The 14,226-nt window shown below is 38.9% G+C and overlaps 1 protein-coding gene and 1 long non-coding RNA gene across 6 annotated transcripts in view; one reads left to right on the top strand and one right to left on the bottom strand.

The window, feature by feature from the left end:
- The window catches only part of IL15 (interleukin 15), a 157,904-nt gene extending 156,313 nt beyond the window's left edge, over positions 1-1,591 (bottom strand). For 3 of the 5 annotated variants that reach the window (XM_074276390.1, XM_074276392.1, XM_074276391.1), the window contains exon 1: positions 947-1,591. The gene's annotated coding sequence lies outside the window, so the exon portion shown is untranslated. The remainder of the gene's footprint in view (positions 1-946) is intronic. The other 2 variants (XR_012483630.1, XM_074276388.1) reach the window with 1 other exon arrangement.
- LOC141547813 (uncharacterized) overlaps positions 527-14,226 on the top strand; it is a 51,665-nt gene continuing 37,965 nt past the window's right edge. Inside the window, exons 1-2 of the long non-coding RNA XR_012483634.1 lie at positions 527-612; positions 12,506-12,541. This is a non-coding gene — a long non-coding RNA (uncharacterized LOC141547813). The remainder of the gene's footprint in view (positions 613-12,505; positions 12,542-14,226) is intronic.

The following is a 14,226-nucleotide window of genomic DNA, read 5'->3' as shown; positions in this document are numbered from 1 at the left end:
GGTAGCAGAGGTGGGAAAGGGTCCCAGGTCCACAAGGGCTCTTCTTGGGGAAGTGTTTATCTGAATCAAGACGGTAAGGGGACAGCTGGTGGATAAGACAACCATGCGTGATACATACACACACACACACACACGCACACGCACACGAGGAGGAGGAAGAGAAAGAGGACGGTCATTCTACAATCTCAATAGTGACTGCGACACTTGTCAACTGCAACTTGTCAACTCAGGAGCGCAGTTTCTGCAAGCGCGACTTCTCAGAAAAGCCGCAAGTTCCCTGCTTCCCTGCGTGCTCCCCCCCTCCCTTCCCCATCCTTCCTCTCCACCTGCTCGGCTTCTCGGCCAAACCCCTCGCGCGCAGTTTCTCGCGGTCCCCATTGGGGTCTTGCCCTCCAGAGCCGAAACTAATGTGGCAGTAGATCTACTGGAAAGAAACTGGAAGTGGGCAGAGGAGGCATGGCCGGGGAGGGGGGAGGGGGAAAGAGAGCGGAGCGCAAGGACTAGGTAGGGAAAGCGCTCCTGAGGTGCCTGGAGGTGGACTCTTGGGATGGAGGGTTTATTCGGGTCTCGGGTCTTCCGGCTTCCCAGGAGAATCACCTTGGACGAGTCATGGTAATTTGGAATTCGGTTTTCTTTTCTGTAAAATGACAGGGGTTGGACCTCTAAGGTTTTCTGCTAGAACTCAAACATAGAAAACTCTGGCGACTAAGTCCATAGCCGGGAGTGGGGGGGGGGAGGGGGGATTCAGGAGCCTAACTAAGACACTTCCGGGATAAGAGAGAAGAAAAAAGAAAAAGCAGCAGTGGGCATGGGCCGGGCAACCTCCGGGAGGGCAGCGGGGGTCGGATACCCAGACCCGGGAATGACTGAGAGGACTAACCTTCAAGTGGTTTAAGGAACGCCCACCCCCCTCCTGCCTTTCCAGCTCAAAGCGCGCGGGTCTTACCTCCATAGGGTCGCGGCTCGCTAGCAGGTTCTGGGTTGCGGTGAGGTGGCTGGCGGACGGGAGCCGGGGCCGGAGCAGATCCACGCGACCGCCGGGGTCCGAGCCAGCCAGCGCATTTGCACTGCTCTGCGCAGAGCGCAGCCAGAGGAAGCCCGCCCTCCGCCTTCCAGGGTCAACAGGGTTTCCCCGAGCGCCAAGAGAAACAACCTTCTTTGGTGCTCAAAAGAAAAGTGAAAGAGGAAAGTGTCCGACAGCCGCAGCTGGCTTCTCGAGCCTGACCTCGGCGAGCTGGCCCCAGGCCGGGGGGAGAGCCCGCTGGGGCGCCGGGAGCGGGGAGCGGAGTGGGAGCGGCCTCCTTAGAGTGCATGTGTCCCAGGTGTGGCTAGCCTCGCCAGCTTCTGGTCAAGCCCGGAGTCCCGCGTTCAGGCAAACGGATTCCGGGCAAGCGATCCCCAAGTTGTCCGCAACTCAGCCTCCACTTGTTGGTACCATGGCGTTGGGGGAGGGGAGAAACGGGCGGAGCCACCTGTTTGACAGGTGTCCATATCCTGCTGTCAACTGCGCCTGAGAGAGAGAGTTTGGCTAATTAGGAACACTTCGTGCACCCGTCCCGGAACGAGGCGGGGTTGTGAGAAGGCAGCTGTGGAGGCGCAGAAAGGCTAGAAAGGATCAGAGAAGCGAGTAAGATACCGCAGGGATCGAGTGTCCCGGGATGCCTCAGCCTCGAGGCACCCGGATAGTGTAGTTTTATCCGGGAAAACGGGGGACCTCGATACACCCGAACAGCTCCAGGCTATGCTGTCTGGAGGCTTGCACGAAACCATGAATCCATGAATCACTGAAACTTTCAGTTTTCCACTCTAGAAAATGGAACCATTCTATATTCTGCACAGCATTTTGCAAGCACGGTACCTGGCACATAATAGGCGTTTAATAAATGTTTATTGAATGAATGTAATTAACCTGATCAACGTGCCAGGTGAATACGGAGACAACCAGGTGGCACAGTAAACTGAGTGTTGGAGCCAGATAAAGGAAGACCTGAATTCAAATCCTCCCTCAAATAGCTTCCAGTCGAGGGACGTTGGGCAAATCACTCAGACCAGATTTTAAAGTAGTGACAATGATAGCATCTACCCTACTGGGATGACATGAGGCTTAAATGAAGTAATATCTATAAAGTTCTTTGAAAACTTTAAAAAGACCTTTATAAATGATAGTTGTCATTATCGTGACAAGAGGTCCATTCACATTAGCTTTCACACTCAAAAGTAAGCTCGAGTGGCTGCTGGGGATCTCATTCTGACCAGCAAATAGATCCCTTCATGTGAGAGGCTGATAACGTTACCCTGAGACTGAGAGGCAGCTACTTTCTCTGGCCTCCCTCCTCCTCCCTTTTGCCTCCGATTTATTTCATTCCTAATTCACAGGCAATATCTGCGTCACTGAACGTTGATATGCAATTCCTTCAGGGGTGTTATGATTCAACTGCTGTGGGGGCCCGGGGAGAATCGACCTGCCCATTCACACTTAGGCGTGGTCCTTAACACGAGTGCAATCTGCTCCGAGGTTTTCCTCTGTATTAAGGAGGCACCTTCCACACAGAGGTGCTGAACGAGGCCCTTAATAAAAACTTGAAATGAATTGAATAGAATTGCCTTAGAATCAGAGAACGATGGAAGGAGGAGGAAGAGAAAGGAAGAGAAGGAGAAAGAGGAAGAGAGGAGAAGGGGAGGAGGAAGAGAAGAACAAGAAGGAAGAAGAAAAAAGAAGGAAGAAAAAGAAAGAAGGAAGAAGGAGGAGAAGGAAGAGAAGAACAAAAACAAGAAAGAAGAGGAAGAGGAAGAGGAGAAAAAGTAAAGAAGGAGAAGAGAAAGAAGAAAAGGAGAAGAGGAGGAGGAAAAGGAGAAAAGGAAGAGGAGAAGGAGAAGACAAAGAAGAAAAAGGAGAAGGAAGAGAAAGAATGAAAAGAAGAGGAAGAGGAGGAAGAAGATGGAACAAGAAGAGGAGGAGCAGGAAGAAGAAAAGGAAGAAGATGGAAGAAGAGGAGGAGGAAGAAGAAGAAGCAAAAGAAGAACAAGAACAAGAAGAAATAAGTAGAGGAAAAAGTCAGGCATGCCAATTTCAGACCTCAGTTCATTCTTTCCCTTTCCATTCCCAAATATTTAGTTCTAATTCAGTTTCCTAATTCATGAAAAAACACCCTCTTGCATATAGGTAAGATTGTAATTAGGGACTCCAGAAGAGTAAAAGGTTTGTAGCCCAAACTGTCACAATAACTCAGTACTAGGAGAAAAACCGTTCCCTGAATACAACTTAGATTTTTATTGAATGCACAACATTTGGTCAGCTATTAAAAATTACAAACAGTGGTGAGCAACTAAATAATTACTTTAGGACCAAACACTATCATATGAATATTTTCCTCTTCGGGAAACACTCAAAGTTTATCAGCAAGATTAACTCAAGATTGTCAGAAAATGACTAAAACATGCCCATAAGCTGCTCTTATCTTGATTCTGCCACTGATAACTTTTATGACCTTAAGGCAAATCACTTAATCTCTTCTGATTCCCTCAGTCTCCACATCTTTAAAATTAGAAGACTGGACTAGGAAATTCCTAAGGAAATACACCTACCCTCTAAATCAGTAATCTCCAACATTAGAAAACGAATCTCCTGTCTTGCTTGGCATTTAGAATTAAAAACAACAGAGTTTCCTTTAGTTTGACAATTCAGTTTTTTAAATGTCTATTATTTTAAAGATAAAGTAGGATTTGTCAAGTGAAAATTAAGTGTGCCAAAGTCCCACACTTGTCATACATCACAAGTGGAATTTAGTTATTTGGCTGACTCACTCTCTAAAGTGGTTTCCAGGTCATTATCTTTTTGAAGATGTAAGAAGACTAAACAGTAAGTTAACCATTACAAGCAGCCTGGGGGAATGGAAAAAAAACACTCACGAGATTCAAAAGACCTGAGTGGGCCTTTTACAAGATGTGTTAACCCAGAGGAGTTACATAACTTTAAGGTTTCTCATCTGCAAATCAGTTGTGGTGGTAGTAGTGGTAGTAGTGGTAGTTGTTTTACACCCAAGGAGCATTTATGAAGTACCTACTCTTTGTAGGGGGTGTAGGATGTGTTTAGAGAAAACTAGTACCTTTGTTGTGAGGGCTACCTAGCCCTTTCAGGTCTGCTTTCCATCTTTGGTGTTCCACCCAACTCATCTGTGACTCCAGGAAGCTGTAGCATGCTCAGTGGTCACATCCCAATAAACCACTACAGTAGATGGGCTAAATTGGTTGAGGGTAACCAAGAGATGTCAAATGTGTCAGTTAGGGGGATATCTACTCCAAGAATGCGCAGATTTCCTCTAATGTAATGTTTGAATGAGAATAATTTGTTCCAATGGTCATGAAGGCTGCTAAGTAGGCTGTGCTATGGAGTGCTTAAAGCTTGGTTAGACATTGAAGACATCTGGGCCATCCACTGCATTGTGAATTATCACAAGTCTTGTTGATTCTCTTCTGCCATTAGACAATGGTAACCGGAAGAGAAAGTGAGGCTGATGATGACTCCATGTAATTCAATCTCACTTAAATTCACGAATCAAAAGATATCACTCATTCCATTTTACATTTCTTCCTATCTCAAAATCCTGTGGTGACAGGCAAGTGAAGAAGCAGTAGGTGCAAATACACTGAGACCTATAGTCACAACCCTGCACATAGAAAGCCCAAGCCATAGTATTATCTTCTCACTGGAAGCAGTGGTGGGATTTAACAGGCCCTTGGGTGTCTGAGCAGTTTTTTAAGGATTTCATTGCTCATTTACAGGTGTGAGGAAGGAACTAGAAGAGATGACCTAAAAATTGTCTGCTTACTCAACCCTGACCTATGTAGTAGACAGGATCCCCTTCTGTGGGATCACACGTACACACACACACAATGTACAAAAACATCATCAAAAATGATCAATATATCAATATAAATACATGGAATGTCACACATATATAGACAACACAAAATTTAGTAGACCTAAAAGATGAACAGCTTTTATTGCAAGAGAATTCAGTGGGTATCACATCCAAATAGCAGTCCTGAGTGAAACAAGGCTGGCAAATGAAGGTCAGCTTACTGAAATTAGATTTGGGTACATATTTTTTTTCTGGAATGGCTGCCACAAAGAAGAGCACCATAAAGCTGGAATAAGTTTTGCAATTAAAACTAATTTAGTCAGCAAGCTCGTATGCCTTTCAAAAGAAGTGAATGACAGGCTCGTGACAATGCAATTGTCACTTGCAGGAAAATATCATACCACCATCATCAGTGACTGTGCTCCCATAATGATGAAGACTGTTGAGATCAAAAAATATTTATAAAGACCTGGAGACCCTTATCATCAGTGTGCCAAAAGAGTACAAGTTTATAATTCTGGGTGATTGATACCAGAATAGATCCAGTTTACCAGACATGGCAGGTAGTCCTTAAAATGTATAGAGTTGGAAACAGCAACAGCAATGATCACTTACTGTTGAGGACTTATGCATCTCATGACCAAAATTTAAAAAGCCATCACTTTGTAAATATATCCTTGCAGCAGACATTGCCATTTAATAGACTATGTAATTGTGAGGCGAAGATATGTACTGGATGTGAGAGTAATAAAGGCACTGGTGCAGAGTGCTGGACTGATCATAGACTTAGACTCTCCAAGCTAAATATTTTCATTCAATCAAAATAGTGTGGCTTTGGAAAGGGCCAAGGGTTCATACACTGTTTTTGCTCAACTCCAAGAGAAATGCCAGAAACAGAACAGAGGTCTGGATACAATGTTTGCAGATCTGATCAAGGCCTTTGATACTATCAGTTATGAGGACTTATAGAAAATCATGTCAAAATTTGGTTGCCCAGAAAAGTTCAATTTCATGATGGCATTCTTGCCTGACTTCTGGATAATGGACAATGCTCTCACACTTTCCCAGTCACTGATGGAGTGAACCAAGGTTGTGTTCTTGCTACCATGCCTTTTAGAACAATGTTTTCAGCCATGTTGTCAAATGCCTTCAATGAGGACCTATAAGAATCAAAGTCAAGTATTGCATATATGGTAAATTCTTCAATTTGAAAAGGCTACAAGCCAAAATTAAAATGGAGGGATCATTAATGCATAATTTTTTGTTTGCAGATAATTTTTTATTTTTTTTTAATTCTTATTTTTTTATTTAATTTTCCCCCCCTGAGTTAGGGGTTAAGTGACTTGCCCAGAGTCATACAGCTAGGAAGTGTTAAGTGTCTGAGACCAGATTTGAACTTGGGTCCTCCTGAATTCAAGGCTGGTGCTCTATCCACTGCGCCACCTAGCTACCCCCTTGTTTGCAAATAATTGTGCACTCAATGAAACTTCTGAAGTTGAGATTTAATGAAGTATGGATCAATTCTCATCTTCTTGTACTAATTTTGTCATAACAATTAACACCAAGAAAACACAAGTACTCCATTAGCCAGCACCACACCATCAATATGTGAAACCATCAATTACAGCAAATGGAAAAGTTTTAAATCCTGTGCATAAGTTCACTTACCTTGGCAGTAGGGATGCCCAACATTGATAATGAGGTTGACACACATATTGCTATAGCTAGCTCAATGTTTGGGAGCTCTAAAATAAAGTGGAAGAGATAAGAGGTATTAAACTGTTTATGAAACTGAAGGTCTACAGAGCTGTTGTGCTGACTTCATTGTTATATGTCTGTCAAACATGGAAAGTATATCAGAGCCATTCTAGGAAACTGAATCATTTCCATTTGAATTCTTAGAAAGGTTCTAAAGCTCATCTGGCAGGACAATATACCCATCACTGAGGTCCTTTCTCAAACTAAATTGTCAAGCATTCAAATTCTACAGCAGAAAGGACAATTCCATTGAACTGGGTACATTGTTTGAATGCCAAATATATGCTTGCCAAAAAGACTATTTTCTGGGCAAGTGCTCACAAAGTGGTCAGAAAAAATGATAAAAGGACACTATCAAGGTCCCTCTTAAGAACTATGGAACTGATTGAGCCACAGAGGAGACACTGGCATAGGACCACCAGCAAGACATGTGCTCTATGAGCAAAGCACAACTGAAGTAGTTAAAAAATAAACAAACAAACAACAACAACAACAAAAAACCCCAGGAGATGCACAAATTTAGAGAATCTACCCCAAATGTTTACATGGACTATTTGTGCCTGATCTGTAGTAGAGGACTACAAGATCAACCACAGTCAGACACATTGCAACTTGATTCTAACATAGTGATGCCATTTTGTTGCTCTTCGAGAACAAAGGATGACAACAATTATGTGCAAGGAACTAGGTTAGACACTAAGGATTCAGAGACTCAGAAAAATTTTGTTTTCATTCCTTCCCCACCTGGACAAAGATATATGACACAAATCATTTGAGGAGTGAATACCAGCAAATGAAGGATCTGGAAAGCTTTATCATTTAGGAGGCAATACTTGAGATGAATCTAAGGCAGCTAAGGATTCCAAGGGAATGAAGTGAGGAGTAAGTGCAGTTTAGCTATAACTTACAATCAGTGATATGCCAGGAAATGTTTAACAACCATTTCTCAAAAACTAAAACAAAATCACCAGCAAAACATACAAGTTGAATCTGTATTAACATATTCTCTATCACTTCCTTAAATCTAGACAAGCAACAAATCAATAAATCAAGCCCTGATTTGCCCTGAATGGAATTTACTATTTCCAAGGAATAAATGCTCACAGTAAAAGTTTAACAATCATCTCTGGGAACTAGTAGGACCTGGTAACAGGGTATCTCTGGTATAGCCTATGCAAATACCTCAAGTTCTTCACACAGTAAGTAGTCCAGGTCTAATCTCAACAGGATTTGTACATTGGGCTGCAGACTTGCCCAGGGAAAGGAATAAGCATTTATTTAGCATTTAGTATATACTAGGCAATATATTAAGTACTTTACAAATAATATCTCATTTGATCCTTACAACAACCCTCCAAGATAGGTATTATTACTTTCCAGATGAAGAAAGTGAGTGGGTTATGCAATTTGACATAGATCACACTACTAGTAAGTGTCTCAGATGGAATTTGAACTCAGGTCCTCCTGACTCCAGGCCCAAAGCTCTGTCCACTTGGCCACCTAGTTGACCAAGATTACAGCCAAACACAAGAATTAAAACCAGCCTGTTCTAATTTAGAGGACAACTGGATTTGAAATGGAGTCTTACTTTCTCCAGGTCTTGTTTTTATATTTACATTGTCACCTAGCTGCTTCCATAGTAAATGATTTATAAATATTTGATGGATTGGATTTAATAATATCAGTGTGCTCTTTAATATTATAAATTAAGCATGTGGCATTTCAATTGACTAAAATAAAAAGATTTTAAGCAAACTGATCACAATAGCAAAACCAAAGGTATTTTAAGAGGGATGTGAACCCGTTACTGAAAGTAAGATTTAAGGTTAAACATTGAATAGACTTGTAGGAATATTAATTTGGAAGGAAATTTTGATGAAATTCATTCTGGACAAAGGCAAATCATAAATGATGGTGAAAATGAATATATTTGTATATATCCAGATGAATAAGGATTTCCCCTGCTCCCTTCTTTCTCTTCTTCTTCCTCCTCTTTATACCTTTATTGAGGGAGGAACAGTCCCACTGAAGGGGAAAACAATAATGGGAGTCAGAGATTAAAGCATTCAGTACCAGAAAAAAGGGCCAAATCTGGGATTTAAAGACATGAAGCAGTGTCAACAATAGGCAGTACTCAATATATGACAACCTCAAGAATTGAGGCCTGCAAGTATTGCTTTGCTATATTTAGTTTTTAAAGTCCAGGACATATTAAAAAAAAAAAACAATCTTAAAATGTTTCTAAGAAAATTATCCTCACAAAAACAAGAACAATCTTGTAATAGGTTTTCCTATTAAGACATTCCTTTAAAATATACAAATCCCTTTTAATTTATTTTAAGACAGAACTTGTTGGTACTCATCCTTTTTAAATTTATAAATTTATTTCATTAAATATTTTCCAATTACAGGTAAATTTTTTTCTACCATTCATTTTAAAAATTTTAAGTTTTCATTTCTCTCTCTCTCCTCTTTGCCCCTCCCTCACCCATTGAGAAACCAATATTAATTATACATGTGAAGTCATGCAAAACATTTCCATATCAGTTATGTTACAAAAGATAACACACATACATGCCCACAAAATAGTTTTAAGTGTGCTTCAATTGGCATTCAAGGTATTCATCCTTCTTATCTAGACTGTAATCCTAATTTTTTGCCATCTGCCTCAGAAATGTCAAATTTCAAAACCATATTCATAGTTCATGGATGTCAAAATATCTCCTCAATCTATTGTATGTATTTCTGTCTACTTAGATACAAATGCCTACTTCTTTGTCTTTTCTCTGGTTTCTCATCCACTGGAATCAGATCCCTATAACTTATATCTATACCCTTTGCTTAAAATGTTTTTGCTTTTTTTTTTAGTCAATGGAAATATTTCATATACTCTATGATATTCTCCAATAAAACTATTTTCACTTAAAGAGAGACTTTGTTCCTCTAGCTACAACCCAGAATAATGGTGTCGAATTCAAATAGAAAGGAGGAGCTATCAAACCCTGCAGACCATATATTCACTGTTTTAAAATGTAATGTTATCCACATTTTATGGTATTTTCATTTATTTTGTGAAATATGTCTCCAATTGCACTATAAACTAATTGTGATGCCTCCAATATATTATAGGGTCCAGGCCAGAAGACTGAGTTTTTGAAACTTCTCCTCTAGCAAATTTCTTTTCTGTCCTGTAAAGGTCACCTTTGACTGACTGCCCATTCTCATAGAGGAAGAACTGTCTGGCTTCTTGTCCTATAAGGGGCAGATCCTTAGGTCTCCAGATCTCCCTTTGACTTCTGTCCATTTGTGAGCCACTCCTTGGATCTCTTTGTCTTTATACTAATCTGCTGCTCAGTCTTCCTGTTTTCCCTTGGTACCCTCAACTATCTCACTTGACTGATTCAGGAATCAATACTTAAAAGGTAATTATTTCTTTTTATCCTTCTCCTGTACTTCCATTTCTTTTCATTGTATAATCTTCTTTATAAAAAACAATCATTAAACAAACTCCGTCTATACAATATGACAATGCTAAAACAGATTTTTGAATCTACCTACCTACTCCTTCAGAAATTGTAGATAAAGAAATGGTGCTGGTTGAAAACTGAAGCAAATTTTCAATTATTTATGTTCAGGAAAGATCTTAGGCCTCAAACACTTATTTCTTTGCTTTGGAAGATGCTTTTAACTTTAAAAAAAACTTCCATTCTTATATGAAGATTTCTAATAATCAAGAAATTCAGGATACATTTAAATAACAAAAGATATTGCAAAAGCATAAATATACCAATTTACTCACTTCAATACCCTTCCTTCTGCATAGTTGTCTGTATAATAATATAATAGAGTAGTAGATTTATTCTCAAGAGCAATTGGGTTCTGATCGTACTTCTTATACTTGTTAGTAGTATAGCCACAGGCAAATCAATTTTTTTTCTCCTGTTCTTCTGTTTCTTCTTTTATAAAACAGAGATAATTCGCAAAGTACTTTTGAGGTTTAAATTAGATAATGTATATAAAGTACTTTACAAACTTCAAAATACTTAATATCAGATGTGTGTTTGGTTATTTATGTGAAGGATACAACAATATCTTCTTGTACCAAAGTATCTAGGGTCTTCTTAAAGTCCTAATAAATATTGAATACTGTACTAGGCAATGAGAGAATACAACTACTAAATTCAAAATGATCCTTACGTTTATGAAACTTGCAATTAAGCAGAAAGAGATAGTATATTTCACAGTCACCATAATATGAAATGATACTAAATAAGTTGCAAAATTAAGTTATAAGCTAAGTTCTGTAAGAGACCTGAGAAATACATTGAAGTTAAAGTTCTTAAATGATAGGTAGAATTTCCATTGACATAGATATAATAAAGATATAGGAGGCAGATAGAGCAGAACTGTAAATGACTACCAAAGCAAAGCATAAAGAAGGGTGCAATATGAAATATGACTGGAATGTTGAAATGGTACCAGATTTTGGAAGGACTAGAATACCACACTAAAGAATTTGAATTTGGCTTGGTATTTGGAAGCCGTAGAAGGAGTTTGAACTGGAAAGTAACATGATCCTATCAGTGGTATGAGCAGTGATTTGAAGTTGATTAGATATTCAAGGTGTAAGATATTAAGAGGTTATTGCTGAAGTATAGATAGATGGTTATAGGAACATGGGGTAAGGTGGGAGCCATGGAATTAGAAAGGAGGGACATATGTGAGAAATATTTTGGAAGTTCAGTGTACAAATCTGACAACTGAGTAGAATTGGAATATGTTCTTGGAGAACAAGAACTGTTATTTCTGTTTTTTCCTTTTCTCCCTTTCTTCCTTCCTCCCTCCCTCCCTCCCTTTCTTTCTTTTTCTACTTTTTGTTTTTCTCCTTCCTCCCTTCCTCCTTTCACTTTGTATTTCCAAACGTGTTAAATTGATTTGCATTGAGTTGAGGGAAAAGTCAAAGATAGTAAAAAGTCATATCCTTGATGACAATAATTAAGTCAAACATAGGGATTTTTTGAAAGATGTAAGCATAACTACATTTAATTTTAAAGCCATATTGGACTTTAAGTGAGGGTTTTTGATGTTCTAGAATTAGTAGTTAAAAATAAGGACTACATCTCTAGAACTATAGATACAGATGTGGGGGTGTTCTGCTTAAAAGCAAAGGCAGTGAATGGCCTTGCCAAGAGACTCATTTCCTCTCCACTAAGGAAGTGGCATTTCCAGTAAAAATGAGGCATCTGAAGAACAATTGGGGCTCTTAGTGCCCCCTTGTTTAGGGCTTTGGGGTGACTACTGTACTGTCTGAGAAAGAGAAGGTCACATACTAAAGTGGGTGATCTGATTGGCAACTTCCACCTCCAAGATTTGTAGTCCACTGCTGCTCTGTGTGAGCAACTAATAAACAAACGCATACATGAATGAATGAATGAATAGATAACTAGATAAAGGAATGAATAGATAGAGAGACAGACAGACAGATTGACACACAGAGAGAGTAAGTAAATAGAAATAATGTAGGAGCTCATTAATGAAAGACTGTCTTAACAAATTATAGTACACAAATATACTGGAAAATTATTACAACAAAAGCAATACCAAGTATGAGGTATTCAGAGAAACATGAGAAGAGCTATATGAAAAAGAAACAAGAAAATAGTATATTCAATGACTACAATAATGTAAAAGAAATCTAAAATAAAACCAATATAACGGCATAATATTGTATAGGTAGAATGACTAATCTTGACCCAAGAAAAGAGATAAGTACTTCCATCTCTGTTCTTTTTTTGGAGAATGGGAAAGAAAGGAGTAAGTATTCATATAGAACCAAACACTAACCTAAGCATCTTTTTTTTTTTTTTTTTTTTTTTTTTTTTTAGACAAAAATGTTTTGATCATCACAGGAACCTTGGAAGGTAAGTGTTAATATTATATTCATTTTTACAGATAAGGAAACTGAGATACATAGAGATGTGATAATCTTGGATTATGCAGCTAGTAAGTATCTGATGCTGGATTTAAAGTCAGGCCTTTCTAACTCTAGCTCCAGTAATCCATCTACTACCCTGCCAGCTGCTTATAGCAATGAGATTTTCAAACCAAGAATATACCTGTCAGATAAAAGTTATTTTGAATTTCTTTTATAAGAATTCCAAGCTCTTCATAGGGTTTATTTGGGCCTTTTGAGAAGCTTCTTTACTGCATTGGAGGAAACAATGTATTATATATGTATAAAGTTTTATCCAAAGGATATAAATTCTTGGGGGCAAAGAATGTTTCCTTTTTTTTTCTTTGTATCTCCAAGACCTACTATATTAGTAAGCACTTAAATGAGTGCTGATTGACTTGCTGATTGATAACTGTTACATTTATTACTTTTTTTCATTTAACATTTGTTTAACTTATTTTTTTAAAGAGCTCAGACCTAGCGGGTAGAAGTGAATATACCCAAAAATGACTTTTATTTGAAGATAAAAGGCATCCATCATTAGAAAAGGGGGGGGGGGAACTGTACAAAAAAGACAAGTACCTATTAGTCCTTTCTTTTAACAAAAGTGTTACTGCATCTTACTATCTTTCCTTGGGATCTTCTAGGTCTGAGTACTGTCTTGTAGTTACATATGAATTACCTAGGTAAAAAAGAGGAACCCTACCCCCTTCTCCCCCATTATCAATATCTCCTCATAGAAATGATTTTCTTTCCCAGTTTTCATATTCCTTATGAATAACAAAGTCTTAAGGAAATTTGGACACATGTAACATAAGTTTTGTAAGAGCAAAAGAGCATACACAATGGTATGTACAATACACAATACACTTCAAAGACCAAGCCCAAATATGGTACCACAGTAGAGCAAATGGGAGCAGCCAGGGAAGGAATGAGATCTATAGGTTGGCAGCAAGAAGACAAAAAGGAGTTATCTGTAAGATTGATGCTAAGGCAAGGGGAGGGGAAGCCACAGAAAATAAAAAAAGTAAATCAAAATATTTGTAAAATTAGTAAAAAAAAAATTAAAAAGTAAAGAAAAAATATTGAAAATGACCTACATCCATCTCAGATTGGTGAAAAGAAGATAGAATAGACTAACTTTAAATACTCCGGTAGTCTCTAGCCCTAGAACAGGAAAAAATTCATTTGAGCTTATAAATGAAACTTTTTCTCCCAACTCCCACTGAGCTAAGAGAATCCCAAACATGCTTGATGCTATTCAAGAGAGAAAGTGAGAGTAGCCAAAAAAAAAAAAAAATTAAAAATTAAAAAAATTAAAATTTTAAGATTTGAAATTTAAGCAGATAAGCCCACTTGCTAAAGATCTTCTGAAGGGTCACAGCAAATCAGCTACATTACAATGCTCAAGATTTAAAAGAACATTAAATTAACTCTTGGCCCAAAGGCTCCTCTAACAATTCTCTTTGTCTTGAGGGTGATACTGTTTTTTTCCAGGGATATGCCAGGAGAGCACAAGCTCCAGCAAGTCTTGTCAGGTCATAAAAGTACTAAATATAAGCCCAGGGAACCAGTCACTGGGAGTGGCAGCATGGGGAGGGAAAAAAGTTGGATTGGGGGGAAGAGGGAGAGGTTCAGTGCCAGAAGTTTGTC

Source organism: Sminthopsis crassicaudata, chromosome 6 (assembly GCF_048593235.1).
Source record: "Sminthopsis crassicaudata isolate SCR6 chromosome 6, ASM4859323v1, whole genome shotgun sequence".
In the NCBI taxonomy this organism is placed as follows: domain Eukaryota; kingdom Metazoa; phylum Chordata; class Mammalia; order Dasyuromorphia; family Dasyuridae; genus Sminthopsis; species Sminthopsis crassicaudata.
The sequence above is the reverse complement of the archived record's forward strand: the minus strand, read 5'-3'. Positions and strand labels throughout refer to the sequence as shown.